The sequence below is a fragment of the Protopterus annectens genome, chromosome 1.part1 (assembly GCF_019279795.1).
Source record: "Protopterus annectens isolate FY-2018-M chromosome 1.part1, PAN1.0, whole genome shotgun sequence".
In the NCBI taxonomy this organism is placed as follows: Eukaryota; Metazoa; Chordata; order Ceratodontiformes; family Protopteridae; genus Protopterus; species Protopterus annectens.
This window is the reverse complement of record NC_056726.1, coordinates 1,151,506,901-1,151,533,878: the sequence shown is the minus strand read 5'-3', so window position 1 is coordinate 1,151,533,878 and position 26,978 is coordinate 1,151,506,901. Positions and strand designations below refer to the sequence as shown.

The following is a 26,978-nucleotide window of genomic DNA, read 5'->3' as shown; positions in this document are numbered from 1 at the left end:
ATTCTCAGCTGCAGTGCCTTCTGTGTGGAGTCTGCATGTCTTCCCCGCGGTCAAGTGGCATTCAAAAGATATGCGGGAATGGGTGTGCCTTCGTTGAAGGTTGGTGATCGAGCTGGCACCTCGGCACTGTAAATATCTACTGCAAATCATTAGCGGACCGGAGTACCGCTCTAGTGACCTCTAACTGGGAAAAGCCGAAAGAAGAACAACATTTCTGTAGTGTGGAAGACTTCTCCATTTAGTACTGGTTTAGCAAGTAATCTCCTAATGAGAGTGGGGGGTGCTGCTATTGTTTTGGGTAAAATATGCTGCTGGTTGCAAGCACAGTGTTTTTTTTTTTTTTACATGGTACGTTTGTTTAAGTACAGTGTGCCTTCAGACGTTGTTGCTTTACTTCTACTCTGCTGGGCTGTGACTACATAAGGATGCCTGTGGACTTGACATCAGAACCAAAACACATTTCATCTAAGAAGTACACATTTCTGTCTTTGCATTTGAATTAGTGTGTGCTAGCACTAATTTTAAACACTCCATTGTATTTTTATGCTTTGCTTTGGATTTCTGCATTCAGAATTCATTTAGCAAGTAATTTCCTCCAACAAGTTTGAGCATTGTTATTGTTCTGAAAGAAATTTGCTACTGGCTGCAAGTGCAGATGTGTTTTTATTGCCTGTATTCTTTGGTTTGTTCTTAAACTCATTCTGTTTGCAGATATTGTTACTCTACTCTGCTATGCTTTTACTACAGTAGGTTGCCTGAGTATACCTACTCAGACTTTACCTCAGAAACAAAACCCACTACATCTGGGAAGGAATCTCCTAGTAAGTGTAGGGATGCTGCTATTGTTCTGGTGAAATTTGCTGCTATTTTCAAGAGTACTGTGGTTTTAAGACTGGCCTGTGTGATCTGATTTATTTATTTAAACTCTGTTTCTGCAGACATTGTCACTCTACTGTGCTGGTCTCTAATTCCATGAGAACACCTGCTGATACCTACTCAGTATTTGTCTCTGAAACAAAACACACAACATCTAGGAAGACCTGCATTGTCTGCAGCACGGCTAGGCATTGTTATAGATGTTTTCAACAGTTACAAGTTTTCACAACATCCGGTTCTCTAAAAATCTCAGATGGAGTGGTGTTACCTCTGACACTTACTCACTGAATACCAGACCTAGCGGAGTATAGCATGCAGCTGGGCATGATTATGCCTGTCTGCATTTAACTGACCACAAATGTGAACAGCTGCAGACATAAGAGCATGGTTGTGTACATTTGAGAATGTATGCTGAATTCACTTGAAGATAGTAGCCATACTTATTTAAGACGGAGTTCTCTTTTGCAGGAGGCATACCGTTAAATTTAGGATGGAGCTCTCTTTTGCAGGAGGCATACTGTTTATTGTCTCATTTCACTATTCTTACAGCTGTGAGCATTCCCAGCACATCTAGTTTTGCTGTGATTTGTCAATTTGCACTCGTCTGTGATCATGGTATCTAAGCTAACTTGATGAGTCTTTACAGCTATTGCCTTTACTGACTTGTGTAGTTGTCATTTGCAAAACGAACCTGAGTCCAGTCATAGCTGTATTCTGTGTATTGTCTTCTCACTTAAATTTTTGTAGTAGCTGCCAAGCTAAATCACTTGGATCAATCCAGTGGTCTGATACCCTATCCAAGTTGATAGTCACTGTATGCTATTGATTCATTTTTTTCCTGTCTTTTGTACTCTCAAATTTCTGCTGTTGTATGTTTGTAATTGCTACTCTGGTTCGTACTTTGACTCAGTGTTCCTCCTTGAGCTCTGATATATAGATCCCTTCCTGCAATTACATTTCATTAGAAGACATTAATATTCCTTTTCTCATGTCACTATATGTCATGAAGTCACAGTTTACCCACTATCTACTGCAAGCCTAACACCAGGCTACCTGTGACATTATAATCACTACCTAATGTTCACTGAAAACCATATGTCTCAAACTTTTAGCATAAGAAATCTGGACAAAGCTGAAAATAACTGGGGGGACAAAGACAAAAATAGTAACATATTTTAAATATTACTCTTAAATACTTAGAACAGTGGTGGAGTAACAGGATTCATGTTAGCATGCATCTTCTGAAGGATATGATGTCTGAAACATACATATATGTTATTATTTAGTAACCTGAATCCTCATTGATTTGCCAGAAAATCACACGTTTTATGAGGAAAAGACCAAAATATAAGGAAAAATCTGGACGTTCTGTGAAAATCTGGACAGTTGAGAGGTATGCTACCAAGTATTTGCTGTTCCACTAAAAAATCTTATTTATGAGAGGTGCAGTTGTCTACTAGCCTTTGAATCCAACATCTATTCTAAAATTGTTGACTGCACCCAGCATGTTGTCGGTTCTGATTCTCACTTCACACAACCATGTGAACTATATCTTAAAACAACAAATAACCCTTCTTACTCTGAGATAATAAAGAAAATCCCTGTCTTAGCTACAAAGGCCTTCAAGACAAAGGTTTGGGAAGCAGGGCACTTAGTGTCACACCAACAAGCAAGAGACATTCAAACACACTACAGCAATCATAGCTGCATAAAGGGGTCATCAAAAAAAAAGAAGACAAAAATTGTAAGGCAGCAACAACAATCCAACAAATCTGGTAATGTCTAAGTCATAAGTGACTCCACAGTCAGACACCCAGATATGCTGCTCACCAAGCAGTGCAAAGACAGGGTCCTGCTTAGGTGCCTTTCGATGTCAGGATCTGAAATGGCACTAGGGACACTAAGTCACCCTAGGCAGACATCTGAACTGGTCATTGCACATATGGGAGTAAATAACATACAACACTTCTCCTTGAATGATTTGAAGAGGTACATCATGAAGGTCTTAGAGTATATATTTGAAATTGAAGTGAAACTAGCCTTGAGCAGTATCCTACTATCACCAAGAATAATGCCACTGTACACTCAAAAGATACTTGATTTTAATTACAGGCTTAGCTATACAAGGGGAAACAATGTATATCAGCTTGGAAAGTGATAATGCACAGTCCTGGCTACTCTGCTATGGCCTGCACCTCTCTACTTATGGTTTCTGTATGGCCAGGAATCCTTATTCAAGCATGGTTTCTTTTTAGGCAAGGTCAGTCTCCTCAAATGATCTGTGTAGCCAAGCAAAATCAAGGCTATATAAATTAAGCACTTCTAAAGGCTATAAGCCTAAACAACAAGTTGCATTACTTATACGCATTCCTAACTCTTTAAAAGAGTGATGTCTGTGTGATGACCATGTCCTGGCCCAGCAATCAAGGAGCCTCAATCCTCACCACTAATACCAGGGAGGTCATCTCCTAGAAGTGGAAAGGATAACTAATACACAGTGAAGGACAATTTCCCTTAAGTGCATGCAGAGATCACAGTCAGTCTGAGGCTGGTTGCTCCCTTGCTCACCAGTTCCCCAATAAGACTCTCCACTGGCACAGCTATAGGGTCCAGGTCTCAGCCTAGTTGAGCAAGTTAAAGCCTCCAGTACCCTCTCTGTCCAACCAGTGCTTTGTGTCCCTGCCAAGTAGCTAACACACCACACACACCCACTTTGAGATAAGTATTTATACAACTTCACAGACACTCCTGGGAAAGGCTGACACAGATTCTCCAGCTATGCCCCTTTACCCAGACCATACGGTAGTAATTCTTTCCACCACCCAGCTAATAAAATCAGCTACTGAAAGGCCCTTAAAAGGGTGTCCAATTATTACTTTGCACTATTATTATCCTATTGGTAATGTGACTATTCAATCTAGGCTTAATTTGGAGTGACTTAAGACAGTAAAATCTGTAAATATGTAATGTACTTTAGAGGTTAAATTATCTCTACATAAACCAGCCACAGGTAAAGGTTTTAAAATATTTAATAATAAATAATTAAAACACAAGACAATACTACTACACCACAGAGATATCTAAGAGTTCAGAGATCACACAGGAACTTAAAATAATACAGTAGGACAATTCTGATGTCAAAGAAAAACACTTAATCTAACTTTCTAATATTTAGCTATTCTTAAGAGAAAACACAGTGCTATAATCTTACATACATAAAGAAAAAGCAGTGCTGGGTTAGATGTCCAAGATCAAAATGCTTTCAGTTTCTTACTGAACAATAGTTTTTAAACACTAACCAACAGCTCTGCTGAGGCCCTCCCAAATTACATAATTTTGACACTTAGGTTTTCTCAGGCCACAAACTGCATTATTTAGCAAGGTAACACTTGCTCAGGAAACTACAACAATACAAGGCATTTCACATATACACTCTAGCAGAAACCAAAGCAATAAAGCACCTTCCATATGTAAATTATGGCCCTTAGCTTTAACCTTAAAACAATGGGCATGAAACCTTCATCCAGACCCACTGGGGACGATTTGTAAACATCAAAGAGATTCATAAGATCTTTTCAGCTTCAAAAGACACATTTGAAATGCTTGGCTTGGTTTTCCTTACAGCAGATGGCAATGTTGCAACAATCTTGAAGTTCACATTTTACAGTGTTTTCTTTCATTTAAAAACACAAGCCTGTATTTTACATTTATTTATACAATTGATAGAATTATGTATTAATTTCTATTTGACTAGGCTGGCAGCCTTCGCCCATCTTCCTCCAATCTTTACATCTCTTCCTCCCCGGGGAACTCAAGCAAGTTTTTCAAGTGCCCCTTGAGAAACATCGCTTGAGAGTGTCAGATCTATCTGGGTGTACCTCACCCCATTCCCTGTCTTGACAGCCCATCTGCATTGGCATTGCTACTCCCACTGTAGTGCTATACTGACATATCATATGCCTGCAACCCCAGGATCCATCTTAGTAACTTGGCATTTTGCTGACTTGCTCTGTTTAACCATGTTAGGGGGTTGTAATCTGTCATCACACTGAATTTTCTTCCATACAGATAAGGCTGAAGTTTTTGTAGTGCCCACACTATGGCTAGACATTTCTTTTCTAGCTCTGCATAGCGTTCCTCCCTGGGTTGGAGCCTACGACTGAGATAAACCACTGGGTGTTCCACTCCCTCTGAAGAAATCTGGCTAAGTACAGCCCCCATCCCATAGTTTGAGACATCCACCTGCACAACAAATTATTTGCTATAGTCTGGACTGGCTAACACAGGGGGTCCTCCCAAAGCTTCTGTAAGCTTCTGAAATGCCTGCTCACATGCTGGGGTCCACACTACCTTATATGACCTGTTCTTCCTTGTCAGGTCTGTGAGAGGAGCAGCTATGGTAATATAATTGTAAACAAACTTTCTGTAGTACCCTGCTGTCCCTAAGAATGCCCTCACCTGTTTTTTTTTGTAACAGGTGCAGGTCATGCCCAAATGGCTTCCATTTTGGCAGGTTCTGGCTTTATCTTGCCACTCCCCACTCTATGTTCTACTTAGGAGACCTCTGCCATACCCACCAGAAATTTGCTCGGCTTAATGATCAACCCTACCTTATGTAGTCTGTCCAGCACCTTCCTGACATGCTGAAGGTACTCTTGCCAGGAATGGCTGTAGATAGCAATATCATCCATGCAAGCAAGGGAAAACCCTCCTGCTCCTGCTAGGATATTATCCATCAGCCTCTGGAAAGTTGCTGCAGCATTCTTCATCCCAAAGGGCATCTTTGTGAACTCATACAAGCCAAAAGGAGTCACAAAAGCTGACTTCTCTCTAGTGCTGGGAGTCAAGGGCACCTGCCAGTAACCCTTGGTAAGATTAATGGTTGTAAGATACTTAGCCCCACCCAGCTATTCTAGGGCCTCATCTGTCCTAGGCATGGGGTAAGCATCTGACTCTGTGTTACTATTTAATTTCCTGTAATACACACAGTACCTGGTGCTGCCATCCTTCTTTGGTACCAGTACCACTGGGGAGGCACAGTGACTGTTGGACTCCTGAATCACCCCTAGTTCCAACATCTCCTGTACCTCTTCTCTCAGAGTCTGTTTGACTCTTTCAGGCACCCTATAAGGGGCCTGCCTGATAAGCCTTTGGGGTCCTGTATCCACCTGATGTTGTACCAGGTGGGTGCTCTCTGGTTTCCTGGTGAACATGCCCCCAAACTCCTGCAACACTGCTCGGATTTCTCGAACCTGGGTAGGAGATAGCTGCTGCGACATTGCTACCCCTTCCACCAAGGTGTCAGCCCAAGCCTCACTGAGGAGATCAGTCACAAGATCTCTCTCTCTCAGACTCCTCCTGTAATCCACCTTAAATGCTCAGCACAAGGGCCTCCCTATCATGGTAAGGTTTCATCATGTTAACATGGTACAATTTGTGCCCCTGCCTTCTGCCTAGCAGTTCCACCATGTTGTTAACATCGCTTACATTTCTTTCCATCTTATAGGGTCCCTCCTAAGCTGCTTTCAACTTGTTGTGTCTGACAGGAATGAGAACCATCACCTGCTGCCCTATAGCATACTCTCTAGCTCGAGCATTCCTGTCATACCACACCTTTTTCTGTTATTGGGCTTCTGCCAGCTTCTCCTGGGCAAGTCCCATGAGTTCCCTGAGCCTTGTCCTGAGGTTCAGGACATGTGCCACAACAGACTCCTTGTGAGACTGTCACTCACCTTCCCACTCATCTCAAATTAAATCTAGAGGTCCCCTCATCCTATGCCCATACAGCAACTCAAAGGGTGAAAAGCCTATGGATTCCTGGGACCCTCACTGTAAGCAAACAACAGATGGGGCAAATATTTGTCCCACTCCCTCTTAAACTGATCTGAAAATGCCCGTAGCATGGACCTGATTGTAGAGTTTAACCTGTCAACAAGACCATTAGTCTGGGGATGGTAGGAGGTGGTCTTCACGTGCTTCACCCCATAGGACTTCCACAGACAAGCCAGCAGGTCTGACATAAAATTGGCACCTCTGTCACACAGTATTTCCTTTGGGAAACCTACCCTGCTGAAAATCTCTAGCAAAGCATTTGCCACCTTTTCGGCCTCAATGGAGGACAAAGCCACTGCCTCAGGGTATCATGTAGCATAATCTACAATCACTAGGATATACCTTTTCCCTGTGAAACTTGGGGTACTCAGAGGACACACAATATCCATAGCTACCCTCTGAAATGTCTCCTCAATCACAGGCTAAAGCATCAAAGGAGCTCTCACCTTGTCTCCTGCCTTGCCTACCTTTTGGCACTGCTCACAGGTCCTGCAGTACCCTGTTACATCTCTGGAAATTCCAGGCCAATAGAAGTTTTGCATAATACACCTCTCTGTATGTTTTATGGCCATATGACCTGAAAGGGAATATCATGGGCTATGGCTAGAAGCACCAGATGGTAACCTCTAGGCACTACCAACTGCTGTACTCTCTCACCTTCTAGCCCTCCCTCAGGGGTCCATACTGTGTACATCGATATCTGTGCAGTAACTGAGACCTGGTTCAAGGCTCCAGAGAGCACCCCTGCAGTACCAGGCTACAATTCTTATCACACTTTTTGGCCACAAAACCAAGACCAAAACACTAAAGGTGGAGGAGTGTCCATATTCGCCAAGGATATTCACACCTCCAGGTTAGATGCCCAACACAATGCATCTGAAATTCTCCAGGTGCAACTAATACTAGGTAAGACTGCATTCCAAATTGTAGCTAGCTACAGATCCCCCACCATGCCCCAAGATTATCACTACACCTTTCTAAATATACTGGAAAATATTAAGATACAACCAAACACCCTAATACTGGGTGATTTCAACTACCCTGCCATTAACTGGGAAAACTACTTGGGTACCAACTCCTTTTCCCAACTGTTCTTGGAATTCATAAATTCCAATGCCCTGGATCAACTAATCCATTGTCCCACCAGGGGTTCCAATATCCTAGACCTGGTCATTACCAACATGGGAAATAGATGCTCCACACGAGTGGTCACCTCCTCATTGGTCAGATCTGACCATAAGCAAATCACCTTTGACATCCACATTCCACCCCCACCCCCCAGTAAGGAAACCTCCTTAAAAAACTTCTCCAAAGCCAACTTCATGCTACTGAAGTCAGAAGTGACAAACTTCACAACACCCAAGCAGACGATATCTGGAAGTTTGACTGCAGAATCCTACACTAAGGCACTGTACGAGCACATCCACTCGTGCATGAATCGTGCCATCCCAAATAGAACCAGGATGCTCTTCTCCAAAAAAGAAGGAAGCCAATCTGTCAGTCCCCTGCTATAAACAAACTATACAACAGAAGGAAGAAACTATTGCAGAAAAGAGGAAAACCCCAGGATGCAAAAAACTCCCTCACCAGCCTCAGTAAGAAGCCGAGATCCCTCATAAAATCTCAAAAGCTAGTTACGAAAATAAAATTGCCAAAGATTCCAAAGACAACCACAAGGCATTCTATAGTTATGTCAAGAATCTAAATGGCAATGCTCAGATCTGCTCTGAGCTACAACAGAATGGCATTAAATATACTGATTACAAGGATAGTGCCAATATCCTGGCAGATCGATTTAGTGCCAACTTCACCCGCTCTCACCCCCTAAAGGGACCATCTCAATACCAAAGGATTGCCAAATTCTGATAATCACGGCCACATCAGTAGAAACTGCACTCTCCAAAGCTAAGAATACAGCATCTATGGGACCAGATGACATCCTAGGCCATGTACTACATGAACTACAAAATGAACTGGCACCTCACATAAGTGTCATGTTTAATCATAGCCTCACCTCAGGCTTCATGCCCACTGAGTGGAGCACAGCTACAGTTATCCCGCTCCACAAGGGAGGATCCACCTTGGATCCCGGGAACTACCATCCCATCAGTCTGACAAGCCTGCTTTGCAAGGTCATGGAATGCATTGTCATGGAACTTATAAACAAAGTCATTGGCAACCTTCAAACACTGGACCCCACCCAGTTTGGGTTTGTGAACAGCCGATCTTGTCTTCTGAATCTGATTGACTTTTTGAATCAGTCTCCAGAGCTGTGGACGAGGGTAAGGTGGTCCACACAGCAAATCTGGACCTCGCCAAGGCCTTCGACACCATCCCCCAGTCTGGAATCATAGATAAACTTACTAAGCTGGGCATAAATCCCTACTTCACTCAATGGGTTGTCAACTGGCTTACTGACAGAACCCAGACTGTAAAAGTAGCCAACTCCAAATCCAGCTCCAGACAAGTGACAAGTGGAGTACCTCAGGGTTCAGTCCTGGGACCACTCTTGTTTGACATCTACTTCTCTGAAGTACAGGCCAACACTAAGGGACTCTGGGTAACAAAGTTTGCAGATGACTGCAAACTGGGAGCCATTATTAAATCCCCAAATGATGTGGATATTCTAGAAAAGGGCCTTACAGAAACAGATGCCTGGTGCCAGAGCCATGGGCTCAAGCTTAATGCCAAGAAATGTATAGTTATCCCCTTTGGAAAAAAACATGTACCCATGAATTACCACATAGGTGGCAGGACACTAAACATCGAAAGTGTGATGAGAGACTTAGGGACACAGGTGGACAGTGGTCTCACTTTTGATAACCACATCGCCACAACAGTCAGGAAATCCTTCTATGTGGTACACCTCATCACTAAGGGCTTTTCACCCAGAAAATAGGAGGTCATTGTCCCACTGTACTCATCCCTCATTATACCCATGATAGAGTATAATGCCCCATTTGGTATGTACCTCACAATACATCTGCAACACCTGGAAAGGCCATAGAAATACCTCACTAAAAGAATCACAGGCCTAAAGCAGATGCCATATGCTGACTGTCTAAAAAAACTCCAGCTATACTCTGTGGCATATCGTCTACTCAGAGGTGATCTCTGCTTAACATACAAGGCCATATCAAACCCTGAGCTGTTGGACATGCTCCACTTAAAGAAATCCCAATTCCTCAGAGCCACACACTCCAGGGATATAAACCATGTCATCACAATGAACAAAACATGCTGGAGGGATAGGTTCCTGACCCAGAGACTCCCTATACTCTGGAATCGACTGCCCATACATGTCAAGCAGAGCGCCTCATTGGCCCTCTTCAAAAGAAACCTTGATGATTGAATGGGAGATAGGAAATTCACCCTGGGATCATGACAGTCGCCCTGCTAGAGTGGGGTCCAGGGAAGTAAATATTGTGGGAAGAAATATCCAGGGAATTGTTATGGCTAGGCTTGCATAGGCCCTAGGGCAGATAGCCTATTACCAACCTATGAACCTATGAACCTATTCCAGTATACAGATTCCTCCTTCCCTTGAGAATCAGGTGTCTCCCTAGCTACCTGCCTCAGGCCTTGCAATGTAGGGTTTGAGAGCTGAGCCTGTCTCAAGTCTCTGATTGTAACCCTTCCCAGCTCCCCTTCCACAGGGAATCTGGCATCCTCTGACAGTGGTGCTTCACTGTCAGCCTGGGCACTACTACTCACCTCTACCTTTGCAGTTACCCTGTCCAAGGGAACATCAGTACCCACAAGCAGCTGTGGCTCACATTCAGTCTCAGTGCTACAGCATAGCTCACTCTCAGAAGTAACTACCTCAGCAGTCCTGGCTGCAGGTATGCAGTCTGTCTGGGTCTCCCCCAGGCTACCAGACCCACATGCTTGTCTCCTAGCCTCACTGCATGTAACTGCATAAGTACATAGTACTGCCTCATCCAAATCCTTCCCTCTCAGGACATCTGCAGGATGGTAGTTTCATACCCCTGTTGTCTCAAGACAACCCAATGTTGGCATTTTGTCTTTCCCACTTACTGGTTCTTTCACCTTTTGTTCCCCACCTCGCCTTCATAGACATCTGTATGCCACATGGCCCCACTGGTTGCATTCAAAACATTTAACCCTAGCTCCTGGACATGTACCTGGACTAGCAGCTTTCCCTGCTACTGGTGGATTCTGTTGGGGCAGTCTGTGCTGCGCACCATGGGTTTCTTTAGTCCCATGAGCAGTACTGGGGGTCCCTTTCCTATGCAGGGCTGCCCTGTTTGCTAGGTATAGGTCTCCCTTCTTCCCCAACTCCTCTGAAGTAGCACACTGTCTATCAGCTAACCAGATCTTCATGTACTCAGGCAAAGTGCTAAGGGCTTGATCACTCACCAAAAGGTCTGCCAGCCCTTCAAAAGTGGTGACCTGACATCCACTCACCCAGCTATGAAAATAAGTGCTCAGTTCAGCAACATATTCACATACATTTTCATCTGCCTTGCATCTATGCTCACAAAACTTTTTCCTGTACATTTCAGGTGTTAGCTTAAAACATTCCAACAAGTGTCTTTTTACAGCAGTCTAATCAAAACAGTCAGTGTGATGCATTTTTGCTAAAGAAGTTGCTGCTTTACCATGGAGTAAGGGGGTCATGAACCGTACCCAGTGCCCTTGGTCAACTTCATACTGTTTACATACCCACTCAAACATATGAATGAAGCTATCAAAATTATCCCTCTCTTTAAACTGTGGAAAAAATGTACTGACCTTTTGTGCTTCTAGGGTCCAGTTACTCCTTTCCCCATTAACTCCATGACACTAGCGAAGAGTCAGCATTACCCTCTCATGCCTCCTCTGCCATTCATTTTCCTCAGCTTGTAGACTCCTCATTTTCTCAGCTGCTTCTAGTTCCATACACCTGGCCTCCAACTCAAGTCTCTTTAGCTCCAGCTTGATTTTTAAGTCCACTGCAGAAAGGTTGAGCTGTCTATTCTCTGAGGATATTGTATCTCCTCTGTCAGTCTGATTGTCCTCCAGGCTGCTTTTTTCTGATGCAGCTATAACCAAGGCTGCAATTAGGTCTGCCTTAGTCAGGTTTCCATGCACCAGTCCCCTAGCCTGGCACATCTCCAACAGCTGGCTACTTGTCAGCTTTCCATACTCCTCTGCTGACATGCTGCCTGCTCACTCTGACTAAAACTAAGCTAACAAAAGAAATAAAACAATTGTGATCTGAATTCTGAGTATACACTGCTTGGCTGTTTTAGAGTACAAAACACTTTTAGAGATCACTGTACATAAGCTACAGGGATTCACTCTACCCACACCACTGCAAGCCAATTAGTGTTTGCCAACTAATCAATATGTGATGTGGATCCCACCACAACAAAACAATATGTGATGGGATATCCCAATCACTGCCACCAATATGTGACGACCGTGCCCTGGCTCAGCAATCAAGGAGCTTCAATCCTCACCACTAACACCAGGGACATCATCTCCTAGAAGAGGAAAGGATAACTAATATACAAAGTAAAGTACAATTTCCCTTAAGTGCACACAGAGATCACAGTCAGTCTGGGGCTGGTTGCTCCCTTGCTCACCAGGTCCCCAGTAAGACTCCCCACTGGCACAGCTATAGGGTCCATGTCTCAGCCTAGCTGGGCAAGCTAAAACCTCCAGTACCCTCTCTGTCCAGCCAGTGCTTCATGTCCCTGCCAAGTAGCTGACACACCACACACACACACACACACACACACACACACACACACACACACACACACACACACACACACACACACACACACGCACACACACATACTTTGAGATAAGTATTTATACAACTTCACAGACACTCCTGGGAAAGGCTGACACAGATTCTCCAGCTGTGCCCCTTTACCCAGACTATACGGTAGTAATTCCTGCCACCACCCAGCTAATAATATCAGCTACTAAAAGGCCATTAAAAGGGTTCGAATTATTACTGTGCAATATTATTATTCAATTGGTAATGTGACTATTGAGTCTAGGCTTAATTTGGAGTGACTTAGACAGTAAAATCTGTAAATATGTAATGTACTTTAGAGGTTAAATTATCTCTACATAAACCAGCCACAGGTAAATGTTTTAAAATATTTAATAATAAATAATTAAAACACAAGACAATATTACTACACCACAGAGATATCTAAGAGTTCAGAGATCACACAGAAACTTAAAATAATACAATAGGACAGGTCTGATGTCAAAGTAAAACACTTAATCTAACTTTCTAATCTTTAGCTATTCTTAAGAGAAAACACAGTACTATAATCTTACTTACATACTTAAAGAGCAAGCAGTACAGGGTTAGATGTCCAAGATCAAAATGCTTTCAGTCTCTCACTGAACAATAGTTTTTAAACACTAACCAACAGCTCTGCTGAGGCCCTCTCACATTACATAATTTTGACACTTAGATGTTCTCAGGCCACAAACTGCATTATTTAGCAAGCTAACACCTGCTCAGGAAACTACAACAATACAACGCATTTCACATATACACTCTAGCAGAAACCAGAGCAATAAAGTACCCTCTACATGTAAATTCTGGCCCTTAACTTTAACCTTAAAACAATGGGCATGAAACCTTCATCCAGACCCACTGGAGCCAACTTGTAAACATCAAAGAGATTCATCAGATCTTTTAAGCTTCAAAAGACACATTTGAAATGCTTGGCTTGGTTTTCCTTACAGCAGATGGCAATGTTGCAACAATCTTAAAGTTCACATTTTACAGTGTTTTCTATCATTTAAAAACACAAGACTGAATTTTACATTTATTTATACAATTGATAGAATTATGTATCAAATTCTATTTGACTAGGCTGGCAGCCTTCGTCCATCTTCCTCTAATCTTCACAGTCTGCATAATTACAGAATCATGGTTAAAGAATAGTAACAGCATCCCCCCCACCATGCTGGGTTTTGATGCCTGCCATTCTCTCAGACACAAAACTGAAAATGGCAGTATTACAGGAAGTGGAGTGCCTGTATTCCTAATAAGCTAGTTCACCTCCAGAACCATAGTGCTGGATAATAGCATTAATGTTTTGCTCAACCTACTTACGATTAATAAAACTCTGAACCACAACATAGCCAACTACCCTACCCCCCATGTCACCTGCTGCCCATGTGGCATACGTAAACAAACTGACATCCCTTCTTATTGAACACAATATGATTTAATTTGGAGACCAGCTATTCTTCCAATTTAGTGGGAAACCTAAACCACCACAAATAAATTGATGAAGATTCCTGGGTTTTATTAATGCAACTCTTTAGATCAACTAGTTCAAGTCCCAACTAGGGGTTCAAAAATATTGGATCTAGTCCTCACCAATATAACCTTCCCGTGCTCAGCTCCTACATTTGCCATGTCATTGGTCAAATCTGAGCACAGTTCTGTAACACTGACTATGAGGGTGAAGCCTGATTTCCCACAAAACCAGCATGTCATTAGAGCATGCTCTAATACAAACCTACTACAGCTAAATTATGACCTTATAAAATTTTCTTTTCACATCTATGAACCTGTTTCACATGCTGATAAATTTGCAGATAGTTTCTATGCACATCTCAAAGCATTTATTGAGATATCAGTTCCACCACACATAAAAACAATGCCAAGTTCATGAATAAACTCCAGTGGTAGGTCACTAATATAAAAGGAAGAAACTAACTTACAGTGTGAGTCGCAAAACAGGTAGCTCATTCATCTTTGGTGCAGAATTCTGTGAGTTCTATTCCCACACCATCTAGCTCAGTTACTGGTATTGCAGTGCATTTTGGTTGGGGGGAGTACTACAGTTCTATGTGTGTCATCCTTTGGATGTGATGTAAAACTGATGCCCCATTTTCTTGAGTTGGTGGTAGCTCAGGTGGATATAAAAGATTCCACATCACCTATCAAAAAAGTAGAAGAAGTTCCCCAATGCCATATCCAAATTTCCCCCTAGCAGTATAACTACTACCTCAGGTTTCTCCTGAAAAGAGGCTGCTAGTCTAATGGGACTAACCCAGTCAACAATGTTTAAAATAAAGTAAAATAAAAAAAGAAACTCATAGGCCATAGGAGTAAACATAATACCAAATTATAAAGAGGAAAACTCAAAAAATATCAGAAAAGACCTCAGAAGCAAAATCAAATCACACCTCATCACTAAGGGCTTTTCATCCAGAAAAAAGGAGGTCATTGTCCCACTGTATTCATCCCTCATTAGACCCATTATAGAATACAATTCCTCATTTGGTATGTACCTGTCAAGACATCCACAACAACTGGAAAGGCCGCAGAAATACCTTACTAAAAGAATCACAGGCCTAAAGCAGATGCCCTACACTGACTGCCTTAAAAAACTCCAGCTATACTCTGTTGCATATTGTCTACTCAGAGGCAATTTCTGCGTATCATACAATGCCATGTAAAACCCAGAGCTGTTGGACATACTACCCTTAAAGAAATCCCAATTCCTCAGAGCCACATGCTCCAGGGATCTAAACCGTGTCATCACAATAATCAAAACATGCTGGAGGGATAGGTTCCTGACCCAGAGACTCCCCAGACTCTGAAATAGACTGCCCATACATGTCAAGCACAGTGCCTCTTTGGCCTTCTTCAAAAGGAACTTTGACGATTGGATGGGAGAAAGGAAATTCACCCCAGGGATCAGATCAGTCTCTCTGCTAGACAGGGGTCCAGGGAAGTAAATAGTGTGGGAAGAAATAGCCAGGGAATTGTTATGGCTAGGCTTGTATAGGCTCTAGGGCCAATAGCCTAGCCTATGAACCTATGAACTTATGAAATAATCCAAAAGTAAGCAAGAATTGAAAATTACCACCTATGCTAAGGACAACCACAAGGTTCTTAAGCTATACTATGTCAGAAACCTAAGTAATGTCCAGCAATGCACTAAGCTAACACATAACAACAACACATACTCATCTAAAGATGACTTAGTCAACATGTTACCTGATGAATTCAGCTCCAGTTTTACCCTGTCTCCCCTAAACTTTTCCAGCATAGTGGTATAATCACTCCACCCCTCTAATCAGTTCTGAACAACTCCCAAGTGCTCTCTTCAAGGCCAAAAACACCAGTTCTATGGATCCTGAAAATGTGCCAGGCTGCCTAGTCATCTATACCGGGCACTGTCTCATGGACTCATTGCTTATTCAATCTCAGACTCCCCATTAGGTTTATACCACAGGTATGTAAAACTGTGGTAATCATCCCACTCCATGCGATCACTTCTGTTCCAAAAAACTATAGCTTTATATGCCTTAAAGGCCTTATCTGCAAATCAGCGGAATGTATCATTATGGAAATTCTTAATAGGGAGATAGGCGGTCTACAAGCCCTGGACCCAAGCAAGTTTGTGTTTTTGAAAGGCAGATCCTGCTCCCTGAACATGGCAGACTTTAATAAGTCACGGATGCACCTGATGCAGGAAATCAGTTCACATTGCCTACACAGACCAGGCGATGGCCTTTGATATCATCCCACATTCTGGCATTATCAATAAGCAATCAAAGTAAATATAAACCCTTATGCTACCCACTGGAAAGCAAACTGGCCAACTGACAGAAACCAGTTTATTAGTGTTGGAGGTGCACTGTCATCAAAAAACTTGTTACTAGTGGCATCTCATAGGATTATAGGAAGTTACTAGGCTACTGGCCCTGAGGCCCTTACAAGCCTAGACAAGAATTTAGTCCATGTTCTGTCAAGTCAGCACCTGATGGCCCTGCCCAGCAGGGACACAGGTGGAACCCCAGGGTTGTATTTTCTGTTCCCCATCCAGTTATCCAGATTGCGCTTAAAAAGGGTTAATGAGGTACTCTGCTTGACATGGAGTTGGAGTCTATTTCACAGAAGGGAGAGTCTCTGGAAAACAAATCTGTCCCGGAAAAAGTCCCATTGATGTCACAGTCCAGGTTCAGGTTGCTCATGCGGGTAACTCGAGTGGAGCTTGTCATGCAGATATGCAGCAATCCCATTAAGGCGGGGACTGCTGCATATCCACAAACCATCTCCCAGGGATTGGTCTTGAGACCTCTTCTGTTTGGTATTTATTTCTCAGATGTCACAGCTGACATCAAGTGCCTGTGACCCACCACTTTGTCAATGACTACAAGATCAGAGTTGTCATTAATTCCCCAACTGACTTGCAGATTCTCCAGGAGGACCTAGTACACACAAATAAGTGTTGTCTGGACCACAACCTTAAACTGATTGCCAAGAAGTGCAGAATTGTGTTCCTTTGGCAAACACAGGAACCCTTGTACCTATCACATGGGTGATGTCCCCCACAAAACTGAACTTAGTCCTCAGAGATCTGGCACTTTCTTTGACGAACTATCTTTTGGTCACCATATATTCACTGTCATACACAAATCCTTTTAGCTAGCCAGACTGATTACCGATGGTATATCTTCAAGGTATAAGGAAGTCATAATGCTATGGTATGTACTTGTATAATCATTTAACTTAGCTTGATAGACTGCAGCATTTCTCACTAAGTTAATAAACGGCATGAGTTTAAGCTACACTGACAAATTTAAAGCACACACACTCTCTCTTTTCTGTCTCCTACAGACTCATGAGAGAGGACCTCTGTCTGGCCTGAAGAGCCTCAATGGACCTAGTCATATGTGACCCCTAATCATACACAAAGCAAATAATACCCTGCATTCACTCAAGAGACCTACATTTCTGCAGTAACATAAATAGCACCCGCTGGTGAGACAGATATCTCTTCCAGATAATCTCTCTTCCAAGGAATAGACTACCCTTTGATGTAAAACAGATTAGCTTCCTGACCCTCTTTAAGCCTAACTTAAATGAACAGATGGGAAAACATGAATGCATCCCAGGTCTGGCCTCAAGGTCCACAAGCCCTAACTGAAAGGGGTTGATACGAGGTATTAGTTCTTCATGTTTATGTGTTGTCACAATTTCGGATTTCTTGGCTAGGTTACACATGGTCTGTCAAATCAGTAGTTTTAACTAAGTTATGAAAAAATAAATATAAAATGTCTTTCCAAGAAATTTTTGACAGCAATAAAGAGCAAAAAAAGCAACCCATTAACATAGGCTATTTTCTAACACTAAAGATACTTATAAATCCTAATTTATCAAAGTTAGAAAATTGAGGAATAATTCACATCCCTGCTCCAAACTTATAGTTCCATTATGATGGATGATTTTATGAGTGATCGTAGTTTTTTGCTAGTATTGATCAGATGATGCCTTCCTTTTAGGGATTTTGCTCTGTGTGTAGTAGCTTCTCTCCTCTTGTGTTAGTTTTTTTTTATGGGGGGGTCCACCAGACCACGCCGCTTTTGGTGGAAAGGTGTTCTTTGTCTTTATTTTATTTAGCATTCCATACATTCCTGGAGGTGCTCAGAGAAGGCATTTGTAGGGGGTTCCGCAGTGTGGGGTGTGGTTTCCACTGGCTCGAGCCTTGAAAGATACCACTCCAGTCTTAAGAGTGTGAAAGTTGCTTTTGAAGTGAAAAAGCGCCTCTCCCCACTCCCACTGGTGAACAAAGATGCTTCCTTTTGATTATGTATAATGGCACCTATCATTCCAGTCCTGAAGGCATTGCCAATATACTAGGAAATAGGTTTGCCACATATTTCTGTTCTGAAACTATCATCTCCACTCCAAACACTTCTATGTCACCTCCCCACACTATCTCTAAGGATCGTATCCTTAGAGCATTCTCCAAAACCAAAAACACACCTTTAGTGTGTACCAACAATATTGCAGGCTGTCTAACAAATAGTGCCAAGCATGGTCTTGCTGATTCCCTCCTTAAGTTGTTCAACCAAAGCCTTGCCATAGGATATATACCTTAGTCATAGCACCCTGCGGTGGTGATGCCCCTTATTAAGGATGGCTCTACCACATAGGAATCGACAGACCCGTTAAGCTCATTAGTCATGTCTGTAGAGCCGTACAACACATCATCATTAACATCATCAGTCAGGATATTAAACATTTGATCAAGGTCAACTTACAACCATTTGGATTTATTAAGGGTAGGTCATGTCTTGCTAAATCTGTTTCCTTGAAAAGGCCTTGAAAGTGGCTGACAATGGTCACACTGTTCACTCTACCTTCCTGGATCTGGCAAAGGTATCTGAAGCTATACCACATGATGGGATTGTATATAAGCTAAAAGCCATAAACAGTGATCATTATGTGTAATATGGATTGAAAACTGGCTTGAGGACAGAATGCATGAAGTCAGGGTCAGTGATGTCTCCTCAGTAAGGGAAAAGGTGACTATTGGTGTTTCTTGGAGCTCAATACTAGCCCGCCTTCTTTTATGAATTTATTTTTGAGAACAAGAATCTCTGGCTGACTAAATTTGTTGATGACTATAAGATATGTGAAGTCATTAAATCAGCCAATAATACTAATACCCTTCAGACAGAACTATTATAGCAATAACCCACACCTGGGTGTGGGTAATGCTGGATTTACCCATGGTTGGCGTGGTTTGTCATGAGGGTGAAGCCCGAGGGACCAAACAAAGCCAACTGTGGGTAAATCCAGCATTACCCACACCCAGAAGTGGATTATTGCTATTATACATTGACATTATTTAAGAAAAAAAATAATTACTTTTCTTAAATAATGGCATTGTATAATGCCTCCTTGCTGCCCTTCCGCAGCTGTCTGGTATTCTGTGGCAGTTCTGATGTACTGCGCATGCGTATGCCTACGCAGTGCATCAGAGCTGTGGGCAAAAGCAACAGAAAAAAGCAAGATCTCCGTTCCTTTTAACAAACTGTTTCTCTATGTTAAATGGGTTTAACATAGCGAGATAGCTTTAAAAAAGCAACGGAGTCTCCGTTGCTTTTTTTAAAGCTGTCTTGCCATGTTAAACCCATTTAACATGGCGAGACAGTTTTGAAAAAAGCAACAGAGAAAGCAAGATCTCTGTTGCTTTTTACAAACTGTCTCGCTATGTTAAGCGAGTTTAACATAGCAAGACAGCTTTAAAAAAAGCAACAGAGAATCTCCGTTGCTTGTTTTAAAGCTGTCTTGCTATGTTAAACCCATTTAACATAGCGAGACAGTTTTGAAAAATGCAATGGAGAAAGCAAGATCACTGTTGCTTTTTAAAGTGTCTCACTATGTTAAATGGGTTTAACATAGCAAGACAGCTTTTAAAAAAAGCAACGGAGATGCTCCGTTGCTTTTTTTAAAAGCTGTCTCGCTATGTTAAACTCGTTTAACATAGTGAGACAGGCTGTAAACAGCAACGTAGATCTTGCGTTCTCCATTGCTGTAAAAAAAAAAAAAAAAAAGAGTTATACTAATGGAAAAAGTCCGGGAGACTGGACCTTTTTCCATTACTATAACTCCGATTTACAACGTGCACATTGACCAATCAGTGTGCACATTTTGGAATATTAATGGGAGGTCATGGTATAATACATGTTAAACTCCTGGTGCATTAAAAAGGGCTCAAAATAAATGGTAAGAAAATCAGTATCATCTCTTTCAAAAAACAACAAATTCATATCACCTACTGTTATGAATGACACCCCACTCTCCTGTAATTCTGTGATCAGAGAATAGGGCAGCTGGGTTGATAATGCCTTATCTTTCAATCATCATGCAGTCACTGTAGTCAGAAAATCCACCACTTTCTCACAATTAATACCAACGTACATCTCATCAAAAACCAAGAAAGTAATTGTTCCTCTGTACTCTGCCCTGGTTGGCACAATTATAGAATATAATGCACACTCTGACACATCTTACTGGGCACATGAAGAAAAAAAAAACAAAAAAAACAGAGTTTCCTTAAAAAAGGATCTTGTGCCTCAAAGTCTTAGTTATCAGGAATGGATGGAATCACTATCTCTGCACTTTGTGTCATATAGAGTCTTATGGAGAGATCTGTGCCATGTTTTCCATGCCCTCAGGGACCCTATTATGTTAGACCTCTTCTTTCTTGATATTTCATATAGAATAGGCAGCACTTGAATATTTCACATAGACAGTTGACCTCAGCTGAGGTTGCAGTATTGAATAAAAGACTCCCATTTATTCCATCTCAGAGAGCTGATTTAGTGGACACCATCATTGATTTGAAAATGTTTAATAGAAATTTAATTCTGAAAATGATGTACTCCTCTGATAGTAATGAAAATCACACTGGTTCTATTTTTGGAAAGCCTAGTAAATATGTACCTCAGAATCGCCTACTATTAGAATTGTTTATACACTTTGTGAGAATGATATTTTTAATGTGCTTGGTGGTGATAGACAAGGACGTGCCTTTATTAATTTGAGTTATTTAGAACAAAAGGCAGTTCTGGAACTTCAAGGTGATAATAGCATTATTATTTGACCAGCGGACAAGTGTGGTTCAGTACTGGTGTTAGATAATGAGCTTTATTTTAGTTCCATTATGAATATGCTGCTGGAATCCTCCTCATACATGGAAGTCAAGTTAGATGATTTGTAAGTTATGATTCAATGGGTACATGCAGCTATTGATGATTGCGTTATGAATCAATGTATAACTTTGGAGCTATCTCGCTATCTCAAGATTCATAGCCCTTTTGCTCCTAGTTTTTATGGACTGCCCAAGGTCCATAAAGATCCCATTTTGCCTCCCTTTAGACTAATAGTAGTGGGTGTGTGCTGGCTCACCAAGCCTTTTTCAATTTATGTGGAGAAACATCTGACATCTGTTTTAGATCAGGAAGCTTTTGAGCTTAAGCATTATAAATATTTTTACAGGATCTTTTTGGATTTACTAGCCAGCATGTCCTTCCTTCTGACTGTTTATTAGTTACATTAGATGTAACATCTTTATTTACATCTATTTCTAATATGGTGGGTCTTGATTTAGTTAGAGCTTACCTTATGGAACATAGTGTTTATGATGTGAGAATGGTTGATTTTATTTGTTTGTTTCTGCAGGTGATTTTGGTGAATAATGTTTTTCTGTTTGATGACATTTACTACTTGCAAAAATTAGGCGTATCTATGGGTACATCTTGTGCCAATAGTTACGCTAATATTGTGATGGCACAACGGGACAGTAGTGCTGTTTTCACCCTTGATAGATATGTAGAGCATGTTAGTGTTTATCTTCATTTTGTTGATGATATTTTTTTTGTTATGGACAGGGACAGTTCATGATTTACTTGAGTTTTTAACATTCTTTCATTGTACTACAGATTTCCTTAAGTTCTCTATGACATTTTCTAATGTGTTTTCAATATTTTAGATGTCAGAGTGGAGAGGCATCCAGATTTGACTTTAATACAGGATTGTTATGAATGGAATGTTATAGGAATTTTTTTTTACATAGCGCTACCATGCATCCAACTTACATTTTTAAAAATATAGTGAGATGGCAGGGCCTGCAGATATCCAGACTGAATATTAGTGAAAGAGGATTTTTGGATTATTTGGATAGATTAAAGGATGACTTTATTGAGATGGGATACAGACAGCTTGAAGTGGATTCTGGACTTGCTTATAGTAAGCAGATAAAGGATATTAAAGCTAGAATGTATTTTTCATTGTCCAGTGATAGGCTGGATATAATGAATCTAAACAACGTTTTATGTCGGTTCTGCTGTGTTTTAGTAGTGATGTAAAAATTATTACAGATGTTTTAAGGATCCATTGTTCTGTTTTGCTCACAGATGACAAGATCAAGAGCTTAGTTAGAATGCATCCTCATTTTTATTACAAGAATAGGCAATTGTTGAAGAGACTTCTTTGCTATTCTGGTCATAATAGTAGACCCATAATCTACAATAATATTGATACACATCCCTGTGGTAAGTGCAATTTTTGCCATTATTTAGATAGTGGTAGTAGTTTTATGCATCCAGATACTTGGTTTGATTATTGGTTTAAGGTTACAGCTGATTGCAGTACTAGGGATGTGATATATTTGGCACAATGTGTGGTGTGCTCTTCCTTCTATGTAGATAAAATGAAAAGGAGTTTTAGGGAGCAGATCAGGGAATATGTTTATCATGTTCATAGATGTAGTAATGTCAATGCCCTTGCCAAACATGCTATGGAATATGGTCCTTTACATACTTTTAAATTTGTAGAGATTGATAGGATATATGGATGTGTGTGGCTGGGAGATGTGGGTCTATATTACGTGATCGAATGATTAGGTGATCGAACACCTAAACATCGACCACGTAATATCGAACTGCAAAATAGTGAACGCCACTGGGAAACGTTACCATTGGCCACAAAAAAAATTAACTTTACAGCCAAATTAAATGGGAGGCTTTGCCCCCACACACCCCCTAACTAAATATACCAACTCCGAGATCACTCCACAGTGGAGAAAATGGCAAAATCCAGTGAACGGCCAAGGGAAATCTTTCCCTGCGTTAAACTGACCATTCGCTGTTTTTTGCTTTCGATATTACGTGGTCGATGTTTAGGTGTTTGATCACCTAATCATTCGATCACGTAATATAGACCCGGGAGTTGTTAATAACTTTACTGAAAATTCCAAGCTTCAATGGATAATTAGACTTAGGTCTGACAGGGGTCATGAACTTAATGAACATGTCACATGGAAAGCTGTTTTTAAGACTCACAGATTATGTAAATAAGTTTTATGCCTCTAGTTTTTATATATTTTTATATATTCATATGTTGGTTTTGTATATTTTCTGCTATCTTATCTTATTTTATGTATGTATATATAAATGCTTTTAACTGTAGGTCGCACTTTAAGGATCACCCGATAGATGAATACTGTTTTATTTTGTATGGTGGTGCTGCGGTAGCGTTGTCCCTTCACAGTAAGACATTGTCCTGTTCAATTCTCAGCTAAAGCATCTTCTGTGTGGAGACATGCATGAATGGGCATACCTTCGTTGAAGGTTGTGCGTCAGAGCTGGCAACTCGGCATGCAAAAATCTACTGCCAATCATTAGCGGACCGGAGATCCGCTGTGGCGACCCCTAACCGGGAAAAGCCGAAAGACACAACAACATAGGATAATTGCTGTGGGAGATCAGATCTAATTGGTATATTGCATTTTGGATTCTGGTAGACTGTGTATAATATGGGAGTCATTTGTGAGCTTTTTAATGGTCTGATGAAGCGATCTTGTATAGTGAAAGCGCTACCCTTTTGTAATAAAGTCTGGCTTCTTATTTTTACCTTGGCCATGTGTCAGTACCTTATATTCTTATTGTGTTTTTAAAAAAACATGCTTTGTGATGCAAAACCTGTTTTTTGGGTTACATTTAAAGTGAATTTGGTTAATATTTGTAAGAGCCACAGTCATCTAGTGCCCCCCCTTGCTACATATTGTTAGCAAAAGGCTCTATGTAGCAAAATCTGTTGCTCTAATAACTTTTTTTATTGAATTTTGTTAATATTTAAAATATTATTTATTAAATAATCTTTATTATCTGAGTAATCTTTAAAGTCCCTGGTGTATAGTATTCCCCATCCCCCAGTATTACAGGCTTTGTTCATTAGTGAACATCAGTTTTAGGGGTATGGTAGCCTCCCCCTACACACACACACACACACACACACACACACACACACACACACACACACACACACACACACACACACAAACTCACTCGAGACTATTCATACCTCTACAGACATACACTCATACTGCCACTGACATACACTCACTCACATACTCCCCATCACTACTTTTCCTCAGACACTTAACCTGATCTTTCCTTTTAATAGGTCTCCTCCACTGACTACTATGATGGACTGTAGCTTTTCATCTGTGTTAACACTGCTGGCTGTGCTAATTTATGGAGCTGAGCAATTCTCTGACTCACACACCTGCATATTTCTCTAACTGCAGACATTTCCAGGAAAGACCACATAACTAATTAGCACAGGTCACTCTCCTGAATGCTTCATTAGCATGTAGCATGGCTGAGGAGGTGGAACACTATGGGGATCCTACAGTCTGCACAGACTCATTGCGGTGGGGATATCTCTGAATCAGAAAGGATCACAGCCACTGGCTTTAGCCCATTTTGAATGTATTTGGCATTTATTTTCCGGGAATGTGCATCTGGGATAATATCCCATTTTAGTGAATGAAGTTATTACAAAATCATATACATAAGAACAACATATTAACTAAGTAAATCAAAAATCAGAATTTCAGTTCATATGTGTGAACTTATACATACAGAGTGCAAGTATCTGGACAGGGATAACAAGATGAAGAAATAAAATGGTCAATAGTTAAAAAAATTCACAACTTCAAGAATTCACATTGAGTACACACTTTAGAACAGAGGTGACTTAATAAAATAGCTTAGGAAGTATTATATTTGCCCATTACCTTAGAGTTAGATTGACTATGTCGATAGAGAAGGAATTTGTAAAATGTATACTTGGGAAGGTGTCTGAGTAGTTCAAGCTGTAGTATTGCAGTAACATAGCAATGTCTTATTTAGCTGGCCTTTTAGTAGGTGCTTGAAGTTGAAGATGTTAGAGCTGCAGCTAATTTGCAAAGGGATAGCATTCCATTTTTTAACAACTGCATATGAGTAATGACTTTGGCCAGAACATTTGTGGGGTTTACATATGCTGAGAAGATGTTTTTCATTAGAGTGAAGTGGTCTGTTAGGGTAGTAGGAATACAGAATAGGATTAAAATCAGAGCTGCTTTGTGAACAATGCTGTGTATGGAGATAAGCTGTATATAATCTAAGTGGTGAGGCAGTTTAAGCCAGTTCAATGCCTTATGGTTAGCACAGTGGAGGATATGAAATTGTTGGTGGCAAATTCTGCAAACTTACTATAGCATGCCTACAGCTTATTTGTAACTGTGGCCGGAAGGTTTGTTAGGATGTGTGCACTACAAAAGAGAAATGGGTAAAGCTAAGTGGTGTCAAGAGTAGTTGTTTTGTGTTGCTAAGGAAGTTTCTATGCCTATAGAGCGCTCCTAATTTTTAGTGAGTGTTTTTTCTGTTATTTTGAGCATGCAGATCAAATTTAAGCTTATCTACAATCATTCAAAGAAGTTTTGTATGGGAGACTACTTCAATTTCAGTTTTGTTCAATGAAAAGGTATTGGAATTTACTTTGTCAGACATTTGTGATTTGAGAAAAAATAGCAGTAACTTTGTTTTAGGGTTCAGTAGTAGTTGGGTATTATGAAGACATTTCATAACTGAGGAAACAGTTCTTGTATAATATGAAAGAGCTGAGGCAGGTTATTAGATGTACATAGAAGTGTGGAATCACCAGACTGTATAAGAGAGGATGGACCTGCAGATGTGTAGAGATAATTGTAAAAAAAAAAAGAATGGGGGGTACACCAGCGAATGCCAGCCTATGTCGCTTTCCTCTGCTAGAGATATCCATATAACCACAAGTATTTTTGAGTGAGATTCAGAGAGGCACAATGTACTGTGCAATCTTGTTTGTAGCACTGATGATTGCTTTACACCAGAGTAATTGAGAGACTTGTGTAGCAACGTTATAGTAGGATGGTATCGAAACATAGAGCTACTCTGGTGGTCTTACTGACAAAGGCCACATTCAAATGTGGCAATCTGGGGACATGGCTAAATCTAATTAGTCATGTGTACTTCCATAGAACACTTTGGTCCATCCAGACTTTTGCAGCAGAGTGATACAAAAACTATCACTACAGTGCTATAACAGAAACAGAAGTTAGAAATGTACTCTGTCTTCTGACAGCGTGTACCTGTTCAGTTCAGTGATAATAATGGGATTGGGAGAACCGCAGCAGGTAAGTACTGCAGAGCCAGCTGTGTGTGTGTGTGTGTGTGTGTGTGTGTGTGTGTGTGTGTGTGTGTGTGTGTGTGTGTGTGTGTGTGTGTGTGTGTGCAAATGTGCATGTGTGCGTGCATGTATGCGTGTGAGACTATGTGCGTGTGTGTGTGTGTGTGTGTGTGTGTGTGTGTGTGTGTGTGTGTGTGTGTGTGTGTGTGTGTGTGTGTGTGTGTGTGTGTGTGTGTGTGTGTGTGTGTGTGTGTGTGTGTGTGTGTGTGTGTGTGTGTGTGTGTGTGTGTGTGTGTGTATGTGTGCGTGTGTGTGTGTGTGCACGTGTGTGTGTTTGTGTGTGTGTGTGTGTGTGTGTGTGTGTGTGTGTGTGTGTGTGTGTGTGTGTGTGTGTGTGTGTGTGTGTGTGTGTGTATGCATGTGTTTCTGTACATTTGTACAGAAACTGTGAAAATCAGTTGTATAGGTTAACACCAGG

At 41.1% G+C, this 26,978-nt stretch overlaps 1 protein-coding gene across 1 annotated transcript in view; it reads right to left on the bottom strand.

Moving 5' to 3' along the window:
* Positions 1 to 26,978, bottom strand: part of LOC122815812 (extracellular calcium-sensing receptor-like) — a 363,125-nt gene that overhangs the window by 41,909 nt on the left and 294,238 nt on the right. The gene's annotated exons all lie outside the window — the stretch shown is intronic.